Source organism: Macrobrachium nipponense, chromosome 20, assembly GCF_015104395.2.
Source record: "Macrobrachium nipponense isolate FS-2020 chromosome 20, ASM1510439v2, whole genome shotgun sequence".
Classification (NCBI taxonomy): domain Eukaryota; kingdom Metazoa; phylum Arthropoda; class Malacostraca; order Decapoda; family Palaemonidae; genus Macrobrachium; species Macrobrachium nipponense.
In genome coordinates this window covers 37207327-37227926 of record NC_061089.1, presented here as the reverse complement: position 1 = coordinate 37227926, position 20600 = coordinate 37207327, and the positions used below count along the sequence as shown (strand labels likewise).

General features: G+C 42.5%; 1 long non-coding RNA gene across 1 annotated transcript in view; it reads left to right on the top strand.

Moving 5' to 3' along the window:
• The first annotated feature begins 3797 nt into the window (after positions 1-3797).
• LOC135220943 (uncharacterized) overlaps positions 3798-20600 on the top strand; it is a 146374-nt gene continuing 129571 nt past the window's right edge. Inside the window, exon 1 of the long non-coding RNA XR_010315831.1 lies at positions 3798-3902. This is a non-coding gene — a long non-coding RNA (uncharacterized LOC135220943). The remainder of the gene's footprint in view (positions 3903-20600) is intronic.

Here is a 20600-nt window from a genome sequence, read left to right as displayed (position 1 = left end):
TGATGATAAAATAAACAAACAGTAGTGGGAGCATATAATTTCTGCTGAAATACCTTGTTCATGTGGCTTCAAAAAACACATAGTAGCTAACAAATATCTGAAATGACGTCCCTGGACGGGAAGCTGCAATGAATCCTCTAATCCTCTACAGAGTAGGCGTACCTGACCCTTAGCCTAATGGTAGTTGCTAATCCGGTAGCCAACCCCCCTACAAATTAAGTTACGATATAGGTAATAATGGTAACAGAAGTTAGCCTGTAATAAATTAATATGGACTGCAATGCATTTTGCTTGTAATACTGGCTTATCACTTCATGTTAAGAACTGCCATGGACGTTCACGGGAACACATTGCCTACCTGTCGTAAGAGCCACGGGAAGTTTACGATGAACGTACGAGCATCTTCGACTCTGTCATTAACACACTGGAGAATGCTCACTTTACTATACTATTATAATTCACAACCACAAATGGGTAGATCTAGGGTACTTATCCGCGGCGGCCTAGACTATGGCAGTTGCGGTTTTTCTATGCAGATTTACCTACTGAACAACAATTTTAAGTAATATTTATTCGGACGAATGTAATTAACCCTCTAGGGGCCAGTACACACGGCGAAATACATCAGACGTCCCCATTCCCTAGTGGATGTCGTATCCGCGGTTACGTTCCTTGCAGTCCGAGCGGACTGCTTCTGTAGAACAAAAATGTTATAAAATTCACAAAGAAGCACTGTAAACACCAAACATATAGGTGTTTCATTCACCATCTTTCTTCCACTAGCTCAACAAGTACACGCACGTGTCCATGATGTTACAAATGAGAAAATCCATCCAATGTACGAATCATGCTGCCAATACTACCAAAATGAAAACTTTCAAAGTGTACTTAAAATTTCTATCAAAATCAGTGTAAAATTTTCAAGGTATTGCCATAGCATGCAACAAATATAAACAAATAAAACTAGAATTTATTTATTGTAACTTTGGCTCAAATGTTACAGAGTTCTGTAAATTAAAGGAGCAAATTAAAAACATTTACCTTTACGAAAGAAACAAAACATTCATTTTGCATATTTAAAGCAACTACATAAATAATATTGAATTGCAGGATAGCCTACTTACCTAAACAGCTAAATATCTTCTTAACTGCCAGAACCTGTGTAAACATAGTGAGGGCTTGTTTGGAAGACTTTATAGCATTGGCCACTTTTCACGTCTTCAATGACACATTTTGGTGGTATCCATGAGTACTATTCGACATTTTGCCAAGTAATAGCTTGCTTTGCAAGAAGCCTACCTGCAACATTCTGATTTTTTAAGAGAATTTATTTGTTTTGTTTTAACTTGATTTAGTTGTAAAAATATTCTTTCCACTGATGACTGTGGCAGTACCTACAAGGAGATCACAAAAATTTAGATAGCAATCTAAATTTTGCCATATCACTGCTATCAACCACATTCTGTGATCCAAACCAAAATGCCGGGACTTCTTTTGTAAGCATAGGCATCACTGCCTTCTTTGAGTAAATAAGAGCCCTCCATTCTTCTTGTAATTCATCGAGTTCACTCTCGGTTACTAAAGATGGAAAATTCACTGCAAATTTACTGATGGACTTGAGTGGTCATCAATACTTGTTGCTATGCTTAAAAAATCACTGTAGATGCAGGTGACTTCATAAATAAGCGAATACCACAGGAAAATGATAGTCAGAAATCCAAGCGCTTTTGTCTTTACTCAGACATTGTCAACGAGTTAATGAAGTACAATTGGAGAGAAAGGTCTCAGGTACAAAACAAGATCAAGAATACCAGATGGTTAATTGTCAAAAGGGTAAAAATCAAAAGAGATAATCCAGGATTATCGGATATCACACAGTCACAAACCTAACCGAAATTACAAAGTACCTTTACAGTGCAAAACATTTAAAAACTGAATATATTAATTTTGTTGCTTATATCTATCTACAACTTTTTTCATAATGAAAGCACCAAGTTTAAATAAACCAAGACTTAAATTTAGAACATTTCTATTATTTGACTTGATGAAACAAGATTCAATGATATTCCTTTTAATTGTGTCATTACATGGGATTAAGGTTCTTGCTTGACTCCAGTTAATAGGATGGTCTAAATCTCTCATATGTACGAATAATGCAATCGATATTTGCCCAGTTCTCACAGAATATTGATGTTGTTTGAGACGTTGTGAAAGAGATTTACTGGTCTGTCCGTAATAGACTTTATCACACTTTTTGCAAGGAATTTCATATATGCAGCCTGGAAGTTCTTTAGGAGAATTTTTTATTATTAAACTCTTGACATTAATATGACTGAAAACAACATTTATGTTAAAAAGCTTTAAAATTCTAGGAATATCTAAAAACCTTTCATCATAGGGTAATTTTAGAATGTTATGCTTACTAAATTCAAGTTTGTCATTAGTTGAATGAAATGTTTTTCTAGCTCTTTTCCATACCACATCTATAAAAGTCCTTGGGTATTTAAGTTTCAATGCAATATCATAAACAGTTTTAATTTCAGCGTCAATAAACTGCGGGCTACAGACACGTAAAGCCCTTAGGAACATCCCAGAAAAAACAGAGAATTTAACATTTTGATGGTGATTGGAGTAGTAATGAGCAAAAGAGGCAATATGTTAGTTGATTTTCGAAAGACTGAAAAGGTGAAATTTCTATCATTTCTATGGACAGTTACATCAAGAAAATTCAAATTACAATTTCTTTCTTCCTCTACAGTAAATTTTATAGAAGGGATTAAATTTCGGTTAGGTTTGTGACCGTGTGACATCCGATAATCCTGGATTATCTCTTTTAATTTTTACCCTTTTGATTAACCATCTGGTATTCTTGATCTTGTTTTGTACCTGAGACCTTTCTCTCCAATTGTACCTACTTCATTAACTCGTTGACAATGTCTGAGTAAAGACGAAAGCGCTTGGATTTCTGACTATCATTTTCCTGTGGGATTCGCTTACTTGTTGCTATCTTTGGATCCCTGTTCTGCAACAAAGCAATGATGCTGTCCTCTTCAAAAGGAAATATGTTTCGTATTCTTGAAGTATATGCTTTGAGAGGAACCCTAAACAATCAGAACGAAACCTTTCATTTTCCACTAAGCTCTCTGTCAAAAGTGCCTCACATCTACCACCAAGATGGATCTCTCTCTCTCTCTCTCTCTCTCTCTCTCTCTCTCTTTGATGTCTGACTTTTTCCATGAAATTTTTTTTAAGTCGTGTAATTTTCATTTTTTTCTTTCAAGATTTCAAGCTCATAGTGAATTTTTCAATGTCTTGACAAAATTTTCAAGCGCTGTCAGCCCTGCTACGAATGTGTGAGGAACGATGCCGCATCCATAGTCCATACAGACATTCTCATATGTATTTGACTTTCAGAAGGTCTCGAGTGAACATTTGAACGACGAGTGACAATCATTACATTTTTTTAGCTTTTAATCGCATTACTGTGACATATATGATGTAGGGAATAATCACACTTAAATACGCAAGGCAATGGACAAGCCTCCAAAGCAAGAACTTTATTGTTTTTGGCCAGTTTCTGTTTTTCCCTCCTGAATTTTTGAAGAAGAAATTCTTTGCATATATTTATACTATAATGAATAAACCATGTGTTTTGTCAACCATGACCATGGATATTTGGTAGGTAGTACAGTTCCTTTAGGCCCTCACACACAGAACGATATTGTCTTAGATCATAAAGTCCAACTTGATGACGAGCATCTGTTACAACTTGTGGTTGTGACTAGCCACGTCATCACTCATCACTCATCAGTCTTTAGTTGTTCATGAGTGTTTAAAAGCTGATTATTTGCGCGCGGGAGATCGATACCGAAAATGGAATTTAATAATTAGTAAATTATCAGGTAAGGACTGGGGCGTTGAGTTTTAGGTAGACTAGTTTTATTGTTTTTAATTCACAAGTAGAAATGGCCTTAGGAGGTTTAGATAATGAACAATTCCACCGATTATAGTTTGTTAGACGTAGCCTAGGCCTAGCGTTCTGTTCATAAAGTTTCACTAGCGCGGTATCACAGGCCGACCGTAATTGATGTGAAATGGAATTTTTGCTGTTCCCCAGCCAAGGGGAGGAAATTATAGACTGTCTAATTGTCGCAGAAATCTGCTTTGGTCATTCATGCCCTAAATTTATCAACTTAGGTGAAACGGAACTTTCATGGATGGGTTAGGCCTAGCCTACGATGCATTCTACTATTTACGTCAACGTAATTAGTACTGTATGTAGGCTATAGTGACTGTATAATTAAGTTATACTCACACCAATCTTGGCTCATCAGATCATTCAGGTTTATATACCACATGTCTCGGCAAAAATACGGTAGTTTTTTGGAAGACTCCAGCCAGCCATTTAGCCTATTGCATCAAAAACTATTTTGAGGTTTTCATTCTAAAATGGCTAGAAAATGATAGGCTTATTAGCAATTATATTATTTTCTGTATTTTGTTATTTAGGCCTATTGAGAAGAATGTTTTTGTGTTGATGTGTTACCCATGAAAAATATGGATTTTAAAGTGGGACGTGGTTGGAGTTTATTGCATAGTAACCAGGACGTTCTGCCCAGCCTACTGAAAAATTATGGGTAATTCTACTGAAAAGCTCCTTGACTTATTTTTTGTCATTTGTCTTGAGAATTACTGTAATGAACACTAATTTACTGGTTTATTGATAAAAGAATGGAGGAAACATAAATAAGATAGCAGACAGTAAAAATTAAGGATTTTTGAAAAACTCCATGTTATCTAATGATTGTGACGGACCACAGGAGAAATTTAGGGTATTTGGGTGGGATGAAAATACCAGACTAATGAACCGGAAGACTAGCTATAATTAATCTAACCTCATGTAAGATGTAACTATCTACCTTTGGAGCCTCACCAAACTTAGCCTAAGGCAGTGTAAATTCAAGAGGGGACACCCCAACCTACTACACCTAACCTAACCAAGGCCACTTATAATGCAAATTGGATTGTATTGTAACCTATACACTTCTATACACATAGTTGTTACATAGTATATTATATATATATATTATATATATTAATTATATATATTTATATTTATATTATAGTATATATATATATATATATATATATATATATATATATATATATATATATATATGTATATATATATATGTGTGTGTGTGTATTATATATATATATATATATATATATATATATATATATATAGATATATATATATATATATATATATATAATATATATATACGTATATGTCATATCACATTACCGCGATTCATATACATACGTCGAGCTACATACATATGTCCATCTAATTCGCTCTACCTCGGAATTAATATATTTTCATGTATGTTAAGTGAAGGAGAATTTTTTGGTCTATGGGAAATTGTTGGCTCACGGGTGCAAACCATTGAACCCAACCAATTCAGTACGTACAGTGAAGCCTTAAACTACACCACCACCACAAGAGGGTATGTTTATGCCACCTCTCAACTACAAATACCTGTTGGTCTCAGGTGTTCGTTTGTTCTGGATTCGGCATCAACCCACACCGTCACTCGTAGCGTTGTAGTGCATTTGTCCGCAATGTAGCCATTATATGATTCATATCACATTACCGTGATTCATATACATACATCGAGCTACAAATGTCCTTTAATATCTAATTCACATCTACCTCGGAGTTAATATATTTTCATATATGTTAACCGAAGGGGCATTTTTTTAGTCGATATATATATATATATATATATATATATATATATATATATATATATGTATGTATGTATGTATGTAATTTAATCTTCACCCTTCCTGGGTCACCAATAGAGACTTACTACCACACCTACATAGTCTTTGTATATAGACACTTATAAGACATCCATTGTCCCTATTTTACCAGTGATCAGGAGGACAAATGGAAGAGATCAAAATATATGGTCGCAGCATTCAAATAGTGTTTTATGGGCCTTTTATCTTCATATATATATTTATCTATTTATTTACTTTATGTTATGAGGCGATGTGAGAATTTTTGTTTGAGAATTGTTATGAATGCAGTTTGAGGGACACCAGACTCTCAGAATGTAACATATAATGGAATGATATTAAACTTAGCTGATTTATATTTTTCAATGGTAATAGAGGGTCACCTTACAAACCAGTCAGATTGCATTAAGGTAATTTTATTTGCAAATTTTCAGCGAAATTAAAACAGCGGCGGCTGGTATAACCCATGGTAGGCACAAATAGGTGCTGAAAAAAAACTGGACAACTAGGACGTCTCACAATGACATATTAGTTTGTTGTTCTGAGGCCAGCTTGATATACTTGCTGAATGCAAAGATGGCAGTACTTTGGTACGGTAATAACTTGGGCAAGGTGCGGGAATGAAGAACATCAGACTCCAGGGATACCTGGAATAGAATTCTAGTGTTACACTAATTATACAAAGACTTTCTCTCACGTAAAATAACTTATTCACAATGGAGGGAATTAATCATTAAATTGATTAACAATGATTCACTATGTTGGGTAAACTCTAGTTATTAATTGAATAGCTTAATGTAGCTTCGAACAAGTCACATGGGAAAATGTGTGTGCTAGGGATCACAAAGGAGTTCTATTTTAAGGAAAATGGGAAATTGGAAACAAGTGAGAGAGTTTTGGTGGATAGAAAAAGACACTGGCATAATTGTAACTTCAGAACGTACCTTGCATGTGTGCATTATATTGAAATAGAGAACAGAGGCACCAATAGGTGTTCAGGAGGGACACGCCTGTCTCTCTTGGTAGTAGGATCAGAGTGAGTTTGTCTCAGGCCACCAAGTGATCAGATGGTGGTATCTGGGCAGAGGTCAGTCCTGTAAGAAGCAACCAACAGCCAGTACAATCTTATCATGAGAGAAGGCTTAAAGTTAAGAATATCTAAGAGCCCAAATACCAGCTCATTTTCCCCCCATGACCTGCCATTATGCCCTAATGTTTTTCTTCCCTTCCCCCCAGAATTGTATGATTTGAAGACAGCAACGGTTACCCCATGCCTTGGTTTTGAACAAACATAAAAGCACCCCCCCCCCCCCTTTAAGAAGGCATTCACTCCCTATCGGGTGTGAAGGCTTTGGCTATATAAGTTATTCGCCTCAACTAGACGGGCCTGTTCCCTGAAGGAGGTTTTGTGGGCTTGTTATGCAGCTAACTAGAATGGCCTACCTAACTCATAGGAAGAGATGCTAAATATACTACTTATTCACTATAGTAGTCTAGTCTAAAATGAGGTATCTATAGTTGTCTGTGATGACAGGTTACCTCTATCCCTAGGTAATGATACATGAAAGTTGCTTACGTGCTACAACCCTAATGCCCTGGTACTAAATTAAATGGCCCTAACCTACTCTGTGCAAGTGATTAAAAGATTACGCGATTATTTTGTGATATGGTACACAACATTCGAGGTTGAATAACCTGAAGGGTTAATATGCTTACAGTACAAGTTAATGATGCGTGATGATAAGTGATCAGGAGAATATCAGGTAAAATACTGGATAAGGTTATTATTAGATTATTTAGAGGCTTAGTAACACAAGTTCATAGGGGTTAGGTGGTTAGTCTACTGGCAGAGATTAGACTGGCTACATTCTCTGGTTAGGTACCAGAATCACTGCGATTGAATACGGCACTGTGCCTAGGGCACAGGTGCCAAGAAGAGCTGGGGCTCTTAGGTGTTAGTGGTTTTCTTCTGTCCTTCTCTTGTTCTTCTGGTCCTCCAGGATCTGGCTACACCAGTTCTAGGAGGTGACAAAGGCACCGACTCTGGGGAAAGGCCAGAAATGCCATTATGGCAGAAACAGTGGTAACTGATTGAGCTACAGGCAAACCCCCTACTTCGGGTGCTGCAACAATCACCGTAAGGGTAGAACCTACTGCAGGGGAGGCCCCTACTTTGGCTGCTGCGACAACCGTTGATGGGGTAGAACCCACGTCTGACTCCTGCCAGAGCAGTCTCTGGTCGACCCGTGAAGGTGTAATGGAGAGGTCTGCCAGAGGTTCGCAATGGGCCAGGATGAGCTCCATGCTGTTTGGTGGATCTCTCGTAGGAGGATCTGTGAGGAGGTTTTGAGCAGGCGGCAGCACTAATATGGGGCCAGACGCAGATTGAAGGTAGCGGTGGCTTTACGTCTGGGCTGGACAGAGCATGGCACTGGCAGTGATTTGAAGTCAGACATGCCTGACAAGGGCCTGGGGGTACAAAACCCTTGTTGTGTCAGAGGTGATGGTGGTGAGCAGAAAGGGAGTGCTGATGGGGTGAGCCTGCCGCAGTGACAGTGTCTTAGGTCTGGTGGCGTTGGAGTTGTGGAGGTAGCTGGGCACTGGATAGGTGTTGGTGAGGGACATCACCAGAGGAGGTCCCATCCTAACAGGAAACCTACTCTGTGCCTGAGTCAGCTTGCCATGCCCAGGTGGTGAGGTTGCGTGCACCAAGGAGTGGTTACCTGTTGCAAGACTGGGAAAACAGCCTCAGTGGTGTGGTCGGTAAGGTGTTGGCCTGCCACCTCGGTGGCCGTGAGTTTGATTCTCAGGCATTCCATTGAGGGATGAGCGATGTATATTTCTGGTGATAGAAGTTCACTCTCGATATGGTTCGGAAGTCACATAAAGCCGTTGGTCCCGTTGCTGAATAACCACTGGTTCCATGCAACGTAAAAACACCATACAAACAAACAAACAAATGACTGTGGGAACGGACTTGGACTGGCCTTTGATCCTAGTTATTGTCCACCTGGTTGTCTCATCGACAGTGGCACTGGCTGGCACTTGGTCCCAGTCAATTAAACAAAGATCGGAGCCAGTGTCTAGCCTAACCGGCAGGGTCACTGGTAGGTTAGAGCCGTCCAGGGTTGCCGCTGTGACAGACTTAGTCCATACCCTCTCAGGGTGAGGCATAGAATCTGGACAAGGCGGTCGTGGCACTGATTAGGTGGACGTGCCTGGTTGAAGGCACAAGCTTTGGGCAACGGGGATATCAGGTGGAATAGTGCCCTGGAGTTCCACAGTCTCTGCAGGGGCCCTTTTGCTGGGCTGACCTCCTTATGGTGGTATTGGTGTAGAGACTGGTCATTGGTGGAAAAAGAGCTATTTGATGGTGTAGGAGACTTCTGAGGATGCTGGTGGTTTTGTGGTTTTCTTGATGCGACACTGATTCGGAGTAACCCACCTTCTTGCAGAAGTTGCAAGGCGAAGGATTGCCATGGTATCCTTTCTTCAGGAGAGTGGTCCGGAGAGATGAGCAGGTGGCACTATGCGCCAGTGGATGGTGCTGTGAAGATGGGTTTAATGTCTCCCAGCTATCAGCCATGCAACAAGCTTCTGCAAGTGTCTTGGGTTGCTTGTCATTAAGGTGCACAGTGAGCGGTCTAGGTATACACTGGTAGAGATCTTCCGGCATGATTCTGTTAAACAGGTCATGGAACTTGGTGCACAACATGGTGTCGACCCAGCTCTGTTCAGGTTGGGTCTTGTGGTATGAAAAGTCAGTTCAGACCCAACCAACTTCCTTGGCCTGACCTCAGAAATGCTGTTTCCATCTCTCCAGGGTGATTTCATACGCTTTGGTAATCACCCTCAGAACTTCAACCATGTCCCCTCACTGACCCTGATCCAGTGAGCGGAGGGGAGTTTTGGATTTGCTGTCCAGGTGCTTGGCAAGCAGGGCGGCCCTCTCTGTCTCAGTGGTGGTGTAACTGTTGCTTCAACTTCTTCCAGCCATACTTGACTTGGGCTCATCCTCCATCCATTTAGGAATCAGAGCGTTGATACTGGTGATCAGAGTATGAGGCACAGTAGGCATGGGGCTGGAGGCTTGTTGAATGGCCAGAGCTTCAAGCACTCTCTTTCCGACCCTTCCTCCCAGCTCGAGCTCCTTCTGCTTGAGAGTTTAGCTCGTGCTTCCTCTTTGCTTCTCTTTCTTCCCATTCCAGTCTTTTGGTTGGCATCTATCCACTCCTGCACCCCATAGTGAGATCCATACCTGTGAGGCCTGCATCCTCTCCCAAGTTCATGAAGGTGGTGTATTGTTCTGCCACATGGTGCTGGTTGTGGAGGATGGGTCGGAGAACTGTCTCGTAACATGGTGGTACTGTGTTAGAGGTCACACTGACAGGGCGATCCTGAAGGAGCTATAGTCCTTGTGGGCAGATGCTTCCTGCAGTTTCGCCTAGCCACTGCGAAGTCATATAGATCACATTGCACAGTGTGAAGAAATGACTTCGTCAGGACCTTAAATAGTGGCTCGTCTGCACCTCGCATCATACTCGGCTTTAATTACGTTGTCTGGAAGCCTGGGAAGCCGCTCGCTGAACAATGTGGTTCCACAGTCTGGCGCGAGCTTACCCACCGTAAGGGTGGCAAGAGCATCTACCCAACACTATGCCTCCGGGGAGCAGAAGGGAAGGCAATTCTGTCTCCCGGAGTTGTGGCATGGGTTTATCCTCCATGGCTGCTTGAAGGGTTAGCTCAGCCACTTTGGATAGGCATGGGGTAGGGGTTTCGTTGTTCACTACGAAGACGGCGAACAGGCTCTTGTGGGCTGTCAACTTAGTGTTGACGCATTGCCACTCCGCCAAGGTCCGGACCCATGGTTGTTGGGCTTGGTCCCTGGGAAAGATAACAGTCTCCCTGGGGACCTTATCTTCCCTTGCCATTGCCTCATCCGTCAGATGGGCATACCCCATGAAAGGGAACTGGAGATCATGTGGAAAGAACTCGAAGTCCTCCAGTCTCCTAGTCCCAGCGTATACTGCTGGCCTCCAGGGTTATTGTTTTTAAATGGGGGCAGCTTTGAGGAGTCCGGCATCGACAGGGGACGAGTTGCCTGCCCGGATTGAGGGTTGTCCTGTTGCCATCGTGTCGCGGATACCCGCCACTTGGGTCTCCTGAGGCATCATCCTCTCCGTTAGGGATTGGATAGACTGTCCTGAAGCCTCGAGTGTGGAGGTTAGCTGGGAGAGCATCTCCTGGAACTTGGTCTGGACCAAGTTCCCTACCATGTTCCCCACCTGCTCCATCATGTTTGAGGAGAATGCCTCCGGGTCAAAGCTAGGTGCCTGGGCCCTAGCTTTTGGAACTCTCGCTCTTGACCCCTGTTGAGGGGGGGGGGGAGTAACTTATGCCGAGTCCGCCTTGGGTTTGGGAGCCGATGGCGTACTGGCGCGGCTAGTTCCGGACCTTGGCTTTGGCAAGGACTTCTTTACAGCCTTAAAGGCAGCCGGGTTTTTCACTTTAGGGATCACTTAGGGATCACCGAGCTCGACTTGGGTCTAACAGACTGGACTTCCCAGCGAATCCCTGGAAAGAAGTAGAAGAAATAGAGGAAGAATGAGATGGGCTCAAGAGCAAGCCTTGAGCCCCTACGCTACCTGCCTCGTCAACATTCTTACTTTCGCCCTGGTTGTCAACAACCATGGGCTCCCGGTCCAGATCTAAGGCCACTACTTTGCCGACCACCTCCTTGTTGAAACCGTCCTCCGGCACGGGCGTGGTCTCCCCCTGGATCCTGGTGATGATGGGGGGCCCGCTACCGCTGCCTCTACAGCCGACAACTTCTTTGCTTCGGGGTAGATGAGCGCGGCCATCTCCTCGGAGAGCATGTAGGGCTGTCTGGCCTTCGCGTTACGGCTGAAGCCACCGACCCAGGCTTTCAGAGTAGCCAACGCCGCCTCCTTGATGGCTTGAACTGTAAGAGAGAATTATCTCAATCCTTAAACTAAATACTATCCTTAGACTAGTAATGAGTCAACATGATATATTCAGTCTGATTCTCATTGTATCATTATTAAGAGTGGTACGTACCGACTCGGAGGTGAATTCATTCACCAGTCCGTAGCAGACCTCGCATCCCTCATGGTGCCATACCAGCAGGGCTCCCACCTGGACCGCACACCCGGCGTGGGTCCGGCACACCACGTGCCCGCAGGGCTCTTGAAGGATGGCGGTACACCCCATCTCCAGGACAACACAAGATCTGTAAGTTGAATGATACGTGAGTATCACTATTTAGACCCACCGGAGATGTGTCCGGTGGGGCATGCATTAAACTACTGTCATCGGAGGTGACTCCGGTGAGTTAGATATTCACTACCAGGGTTTCATGCATCCTTGTTCCTCACCAGCTCCGGAGTCTAGTTCTTGTTTTTGTTATGCAACTAAAGTATAGGCCTGATGGAACGGGGCAGGGTAAGGAAGACCTGTCCTGACTCCGTTGGCACCGGAGACGTATAATCTAGTCAATAAGATTGAGTCTCAAGCCCATTCTCCATCCTCACTAGGGTACGGAACGGAAATGACAATCCAAGACGATCGAACTCCCTACCCCCCCCCCCCCCATTATGCGAGAAGCTCGGGTTGGCTACATGGAGTAGCGTGAGGCGAGCCCTATACCCCACTGAGGTGGGTGCAGGGGGAGGGAGGTCGACTAGAGGGGTGGTCCACACACGATCAGCTGGAGGCCCTCGCAGCCAGGTACACAACCACGCGGTAGGTAGGGTCCAGCTGATCAGGGGTAGTAGGCCTATAGGCCTACTAACGCATGCAACTAACAAGATATACCGTATCATTGGATAAATAATAAAATTACACATATACTATATATACCATCCTGACATGGGGGGAGACGTGAAAAGGAAAAATATATGGAGGGAGAGAGAAAGCAATGAGTCCTTTCGACCAGCTGGCCTTACCTTCGCAAATCGAGATGATCTGAAAAGGTTGGCCAGGAAGGCTCTTGAGCAGCCTTAGCCTAGCTCGCCAAATGGAATTCGGAATTCCTTAACCGATATGGCCAGGAAGACCAGGGTGGCTCATGGACCGTCGTGTATAGGCTACGGGAGGGCAAGGCTCTTCCGTATACGGACAAGGGTGTGTCTTATAGTAGGAACTAATAAGTAGAATATAATACACCTTAGATAATTTAATGGTTGGGGTACCAACCTCACAGATGTAAAATAATGCTATCAGGACTAGGCTATCTTCCGAGAGCATGCGGCTCAGTCGGTAGGCTAGTATCCCCCGCGATTGGACAAATTCTTTAATGTCAGCAATAACATATTAAAAGCATCTATGAAACATATGAGGAACTGCTAATTAAGAAGATAAGCGACTCCAATTAGCATGGGAGACCAATTGGGTGTCGACATGGGCGTAAATATGCGGGTAGCGATGCACGAAATGGCGCCGTGGGAACGGCAACACGCTGGCTCCCACTCACACATATAACCAAATTATAAACATGTTTATATCGCCCATTGCTACCTTAAAACATGATCAAACATTAATTGCAGTACTCAACTTAGATGCAGCAACTTCCTGACGTTCAGCCATGATGAATTAGGGATATTCCAACGAATAACACAGAACACAAGAAAAATGCATGTGGCGAAAGCAGTGCTATCGAAAGGAATGATAAACAAAGTGCTAGTTGTAGCAGTAGCAGGTGGTAGATGGCCTAGAATGGCTCCTCTGTAGACGAGGGATATTGAGAAAGGAAGAGACTAAATGGCAGGGGACCTCTGGTAGTGGTTTCACTCGCCCCAGTTACCATACCGACACCCTTAAATAAGGGTGAGTGAGCCAGGATATCCTGGCATAACCATACAGCTTTTTTCTCTGGTATATTTAGCAATACTTATACCTTAGAAATGAGTGCTAAAGGGACATTTCACGGAGCGACACAGGTTAGGCCCAGAAATGGCTAGTCTCATCACAGTTGAAGACTTGCTGAGAACTGTAGCCTTCGTTGATCATCATCTTGTTGAACGTCTTAATAAAGGCTTCGGCCGCTTTCGTGTCCGAGCTGGCCGCCTCCCCATGCCGCACCACTGAATGGATGCCAGTCCATTTCCGGAAGTCTGGGGTTGGCATCGATGTTCCTTCTCCTCCGTCGTCTTTGACCTGGGCAATCAAATCGCCGAAAAGAGCGCTGGCCTTGTGGCAGATTGCCGTTTCGATTATTGTATCACCAGCGATTTCTTTGTCTTTGACCCATAGAAGGAGTAGCCTCCATCTCATCGTGCATGTGGCTCCTCTTGTTGGACCAAAATAGTCACACCCTTGGAAGGTGTAGCTGCTTTGATGGCTTCCTTCAGCTTAAGGATGGTGCCTATCGTGGACGGATTTCGGCCGTATTCCTTAGCGATCACACAACCGCATGCCAGTTTTCATACTTCTTGATAATCTCAGTTTTTGTCTCCAAAGAAGGCATCCTCTTCTTTTCGTGAACTTCAACAACTTTCTTGGGACCCATGACTATACTGTATGTCATTAAGTTATGTAGTATACTAATCAAGTTCTCACACAACACGATAAAGTACAAAGCAAAATTACTAACATGAATTTATGCTAATAAACGAAACTGTATATGTGAACAAACTAATTCTGCGTATGTACGATAACTCTGGTGCGACAAAGTAGCCGAAGAACACCTTTATGCAGAGCATGATGGGAGAGATGCTGACCAATAGGAGAGCAGGATCTTATGGGCAGTGACTAGCATCAGGAACCAATGGGAGAGCGGGAGGATGGGTGGCGAGTCTACCTCAGTTTGGCTGCGCGCGAGTTTTAAAATTGTTCTCGGTGGTCCTGGGCGAATCTCGGCACTTTACTTTACAGCAACAACCTTTTTATAACTGAATTATTTTTGTATGCAGAGGCAAAAAAATCTTTTTATTTGCTTTCGTAACTTGAATTTTTTGTAAGTTGGGACTTACGTATGTCGAGGTTCCACGTATGTCGAGGTTCCACTGTGTGTGTGTATAATATATATATATATATATATATATATATATGTATATATATATATATATATATATATATATCTATATTTATATACATATATAACATAATATGTATAAATATATATATACTATATATATATATATATATATATATATATATATATATATATATATATATATATATATATATATATATATATATATAGATATATATATTATATATATATATTTATTATATATATATATATATATATATTTTATATATATATATATATATATATATATACTATATATATTATATATATATATAATATAATGATATAATATATATATATATAGATATATATATATATATATATATATATTATATATATATATATATGATATATATATTATATATATATATATAGTATATATATATATATATAAGATTTATATATATATATATATATATATATCTATATATATATATATATTGATGATAATCGTTTTAGTACGTGATTCATTTATCACATATCCATAGGTGAAAAATAAGAGACAGGGTGCAGGTCCTGACCAGTTTCAGCTTTATTTTCAAGCCATTGACAAAGGACTGATACATAGTATCAGAATTCACGAGTATATATACTACAAAGACAGTACTGACGAACATACACACAACCGTTTGAGACTGCAGATCCACCCACAGGCAGGTGTCAAGGTAGGAGTGACTTTCAAAATTCATTTGGCTAAAATTTACAATAAATTCTCAAGGGATACTACTGCTTAGGGTACAAGTCCACACCTGACAGGTGTCAGGGAGGCGGGGTTGAAACATCTCATTACCACAACTGCCCCCTTTACTGTGTTTACAAATATAATATCCATTTCCATATATCTCTACAGCCTACCTTAAAATTTAAACAGTTTACAAATTTCTTTTGATATTAAGGATCAAGTTTATACATTCCTTGACTGATGTTCATATTGTTGTTGTAACTTACTTTTTTAAAACTAGATTCAATGATATTCCTTTCCAATGCATTATTAGAACACACCAGCTTTTTTTGCCCCTTCCCAGTTACTAGCATGATTGTTCTCACTAACATGTACAAATATACCACTATTTCCCTGTGCATATCTCACACATTGTTTATGTTGTTCTATTCTTTTTTCCAGTGCTTTCCCCGTTTGACCAATGTAAAAGTTGTCACAAGACTTACACGGGATTTTATGTACACATCCTTTAGCATTGTCAGGGGAGTTCTTAATAAGTACCTGTTCATTGTTTTTAAAAACTACATTAACACCAAAATTCTTCAGGAAATGTGGGATATCTTTCATATTATATTATAAGGTAGTACAATCAAATTTTTGTTATTGTTAGGTTCTTTTTTGGTTTTGATACATGGTCTTTTTTTGCCGCTTTTAATGCATTGTTTTAGTACATTATCTGGATATTTCAGTTTCTTGCCTGTATTCCGAATCTTATCTAATCTCCTCATCTATATATTCTGGGCTACATACCCGTAGTGCTCTTAAAAATATGGATGCAAACACTGATCTTTAACCTTATTGTTTTGTCTAGAATAGAAATGCGACACAGGAAGAATATTAGTGGGTTTTCTGTAAACACTATACTTAAACCCACTACTATTTCTCCGTTTGAGGACATCCAAAAAGGGTAGCCATTCATCTTTATCTATTTCCATAGTAAATTTAATTGATTTAACCTGGCAAAAAAGTTATTTACATCTTCGTTCCCTGGCCATACACAAATTATGTCGTCAACCAAGGTACATTGCGTGGAATTATATTGTTTTATACATTCAACTTACCTGTCAGATATATACATAGTATTGACTCCGTCGCGCCGACAGAATTTCGAATTTCGCGCACACGCTACAGGTAGGTCAGGTGGATCCACCGCGCCGCCGCTGGGTGGCAGGAAGGAGGAACCCATTCCCGTTTTCCATCAGATTTTTTTCTGTCGGCCATACTGGCAACATCGTTGTTGGTATCTCCGGCTGGATTTCGTTTTTGGATACAATTGATCATCGTTTTGGACCCTTTGGTGACGTATCTGGATCGTTGTACTGGCATACGCTTTTGTGGATCGTTATTTGGATTTTGGCTTGGAATTTTCATCATGATGTCTGATTCTGGAAGTGTGTTGAGAATGTGTGTGAATGAAGGGTGCAAGGTGAGAATGCCGAAAGCTTCGGTTGATCCTCACACTTTATGTAAAATATGCAGGAAGTATGAATGCTCGATGGATAAAACCACTTGTCATGAATGTGAGAGTTTGAGTGCTGAAGGGTGGAAGTCTCTAACTTCTTATTTAAGGAAATTAGAGAAAGACCGGTTAAGGAAGTCATCTTCCAAAACCAAAGCCTAGCTCTCAATCTTCAAGTGGTTTGGTGAGTAATATTGTACCCTCCTCTAACATTATGAACGCTCCTTGTAATATTTCAGGGGTTCCTTCTCCGAATGCAGATCCTATGGACTCTGCTTCGAGATAGCAGCCTTAAAGCTGTGCCTTTGACAAATGGAGCGTAAAATGGCTGCCATGAAGGTAAGCAAAGTAGTGCTGTGGAAAGTGATGTGAATTTCCCCAGTGAAGTGGAGGAGGCGTCTGATTGGCTTCACAACGCTTCCAGGCCTAGACCTCTTTCAAGCTCCCAAGCCAGAGGAGAAGGAATGTCGAAAGCCTTACAGAGGTTATGGAGGATCCCCACCAGTCAGACGTCTCTTCGGCAGAATCTGTAACGTCACAGACTGCCAGAGAACGCATTAGAAAAAGCGTTCCTACGTGAATGTTTTTCGTCAACAGGAGAATTCCTCACCTAAAAGAGGATGGAGATCAGCGGATCGTTCTCGTCCCTTGAGAGGATCTGGGAAGAATCGGGCATAAACTCGAGTCCGGAACGTTTTTCGGAGGACTCTCCCCGACAGAGATTAAGAAAGCAAGGTTTTGCTTCTCCCGCTAAGTCGTGGGGAATGGAGAAAGAAGGCTCTCCTTCCTCTCGTTTAGACCAGAGAGAAGAACGACGAAGATATTAAAGGATATGCAAGAGTCTATTGCTTCTCTAGTCGGGGTTCTTTCGAGAGATCCTCCAAGAAGAAAGGATGTTAATCTTCCTGTGAAGAAGTAAAAAAAACCCTTACTATTCAACCTCCCAGAAAGAAGATTCTTCTTCGGATGAAGGGTCTATTTTTCACAGACCGCGAGTTCGGGGCGCGAGGCGCCAGCCGAGCGCGAAGCGCCAGCCAGGCGCGGAGCGCCAGTCAGCCGCAAAGAACTACCACGTAAGCGCGAGGCGCCAATCAGGCGCGACGCGGCAACCAGGCGCTATCCGATATCGCAGGAGACGACTAGGCGCGAGAAGCTGGCCAGGCGCGAGGAGCCAGCCGCGCGTGAGAATTCCTACAAGCAGGAAAAGACAATCAGGCGCAAGGCACCATCCAGGAGCGTAGCGCCAGCCAGACAAGAAGCGCCAGCCAGGCGCGATGCGCCCCCAAACAAACTGCCCAAGAAGCGCCAACCAGGCGAGAAGCGCCAACCAGGCGCGAAGCGCCAGGCGGCGCGAAGAGACATACAGGCGCGAAGCGCCAGCCAGACGCGACCGATAGACGGCCGCGAAGCGCCAACCAGGCGTGAAGCGCTTGTCTAGCGCGAGGCGCCACCGAGGCGCGAAGCTCTAGCCGAGCGCAAGGCGCCAACCGCGCGAGAAGATTCATCCAAGCGCTAAGCGCCAGTCCAGGCGCAAGGCGCCAGCTGATCATGAAGAGCGGCAAGAGCGAGAAGTTATAAGGGTAATAGAAGATCTTTCATGTAATGTCTTCGGATAGCGAGTCTCCTACAAGTAGAAACCCAAACCCTAATGCAAGGAAGCAACCTGGTACATCGAAGGTTACGGTTTCAACCTCCATGTCTCAGGATGTTTTGGTGGATAAGAAAGGGAGAACTTCTAGATCTGTCAGTCTCTCTCCTTCTAGGAGTATTTCTCCTATAGGGAATAGGTCTACGGACAAAGATTCTAATAAAAGAGCTCGCTCTCCTTCTAGGATGGAGTTGGATGAAAGTGTCGGAGGAAGAACCCCGAACAATGAGGGGGTATCTAACTACAAAGTGTTAGCCTCTCTTCTCCTGCAAGAATTTTGGAGACTCTCTATAAGCCCTCCCTGCAAGCTCCTCCCCTTCCCCGAGAATCTCTGTTCTCCATACGAAGGTTCCTAAATCGTCTCGTATTTAAAAATGAAACCAGCCATATCAATGAAGAAGGCTATTCAATCTTTAAATAATTGGATGAAGGTGAAGAAGGAAGCTCAGAAGACAGTTTTTTGCACTCCTCCATGTAAGCTCGGAGGTAGGAGGGGAATATGGTACAGGACAGAGGAAGCGATGGGACTTATGCTTCCATCTTCCGCGGAGGCGGATTTTTCAAGCTTGGTTGAAGCATCGAGAAGACATGCTTTGAATACAGCTAAAGCATATTGGAGCATGTCAGAATTGGATCAGCACCTCAAGGGACTTTTCCATGTACTAGAAGTTTTTAACTTCTTGGATTGGTCCCTTGGAGTGCTGGCCAAGAAGGCAAATGAACCAGATGTTTTAGAACCTGAAGTTTTGCATTGCATTTTATCCTGTATGGATAAGGCGGTTCAGGATGGTTCGGGAGAATTGTCATCTCTATTTGGAGCAGGAGTAGTGAAGAAGAGATCATTATTTGGTTCATTTCTAACCAAAGCGGTTTCTCCTTCACAAAGGTCAGCCCTTTTATACGCTCCTCTCTCGGATCACCTTTTCCCTTCGCACTTGGTGAAGGAGATTTCAAAGTCTCTTGCTGAAAAGGCAACCCAAGACTTATTAGTACAATCCTCCAAGAAATCAAGACCAACAGTAACCAGTAGCGAAGAAGAACTACTCGTACTCCGGTAGTGCCCTTTCGGAGAGGTTCCACCTCTCGTCCTCCAACGAAAAGGAAGACAGCAGAAAAGCGAGGAAGGTCCTCCTTTAGATCTTTCAAGAAATCAAAGTAGCAGCGAGGTCCTCCAAACATCTGTATAGGGGCCAAACTCCTAACTTCGTGGGGGCATGGAAGATAAGGAAAGCCGATCCTTGGACGCTAGCAGTCTTGGGGAAAGGTTACATTATACCTTTTCAGGACAGACCACCTTTGTCGAATTCCCCAAAGGAACTGTCGGCAAAGTACAAGGACCCTGTTCTGAGGGAGACATTCTTGAGTGGTGATAGGAATGAAGGACAAAGAGGCAATAGAAGAGGTTCAGGATCCTTCCTCTCCGGGGTTTTACAACCGCCTGTTTTTAGTTCCAAAGGCATCCGGGGGATGGAGGCCAGTCTTGGACGTGAGCATTCTGAACAAATATGTGGAAAAGAAAAAGTTCTTGATGGAGACTTCTGCCTCGGTACTTTCACCCCTGCGAAGAGGAGACTGGATGGTCTCTCTAGACCTGCAGGATGCATATTTCCACGTTCCTATTCACCCGTCATCAAGAAGTATCTCAGGTTTGTGATTCAAGGTTAAGTCTACCAGTTCAGGGCCTTGTGCTTCGGCCTCTCCACGGCTCCACAGGTATTTACGTACCTGATGCGGAACGTAGCCAGATGGCTACACCTGAAAGGCATAAGCGTCTCTCTGTACCTAGACGATTGGCTGATAAGAGCAAAATCCCAGGAACAATGTTTGGAGGATCTGAAGAAAACATTAGAATTGACAAAGGAATTAGGACTTCTCGTGAATCTCGAGAAATCGCAGATGACCCCAGTCAGGA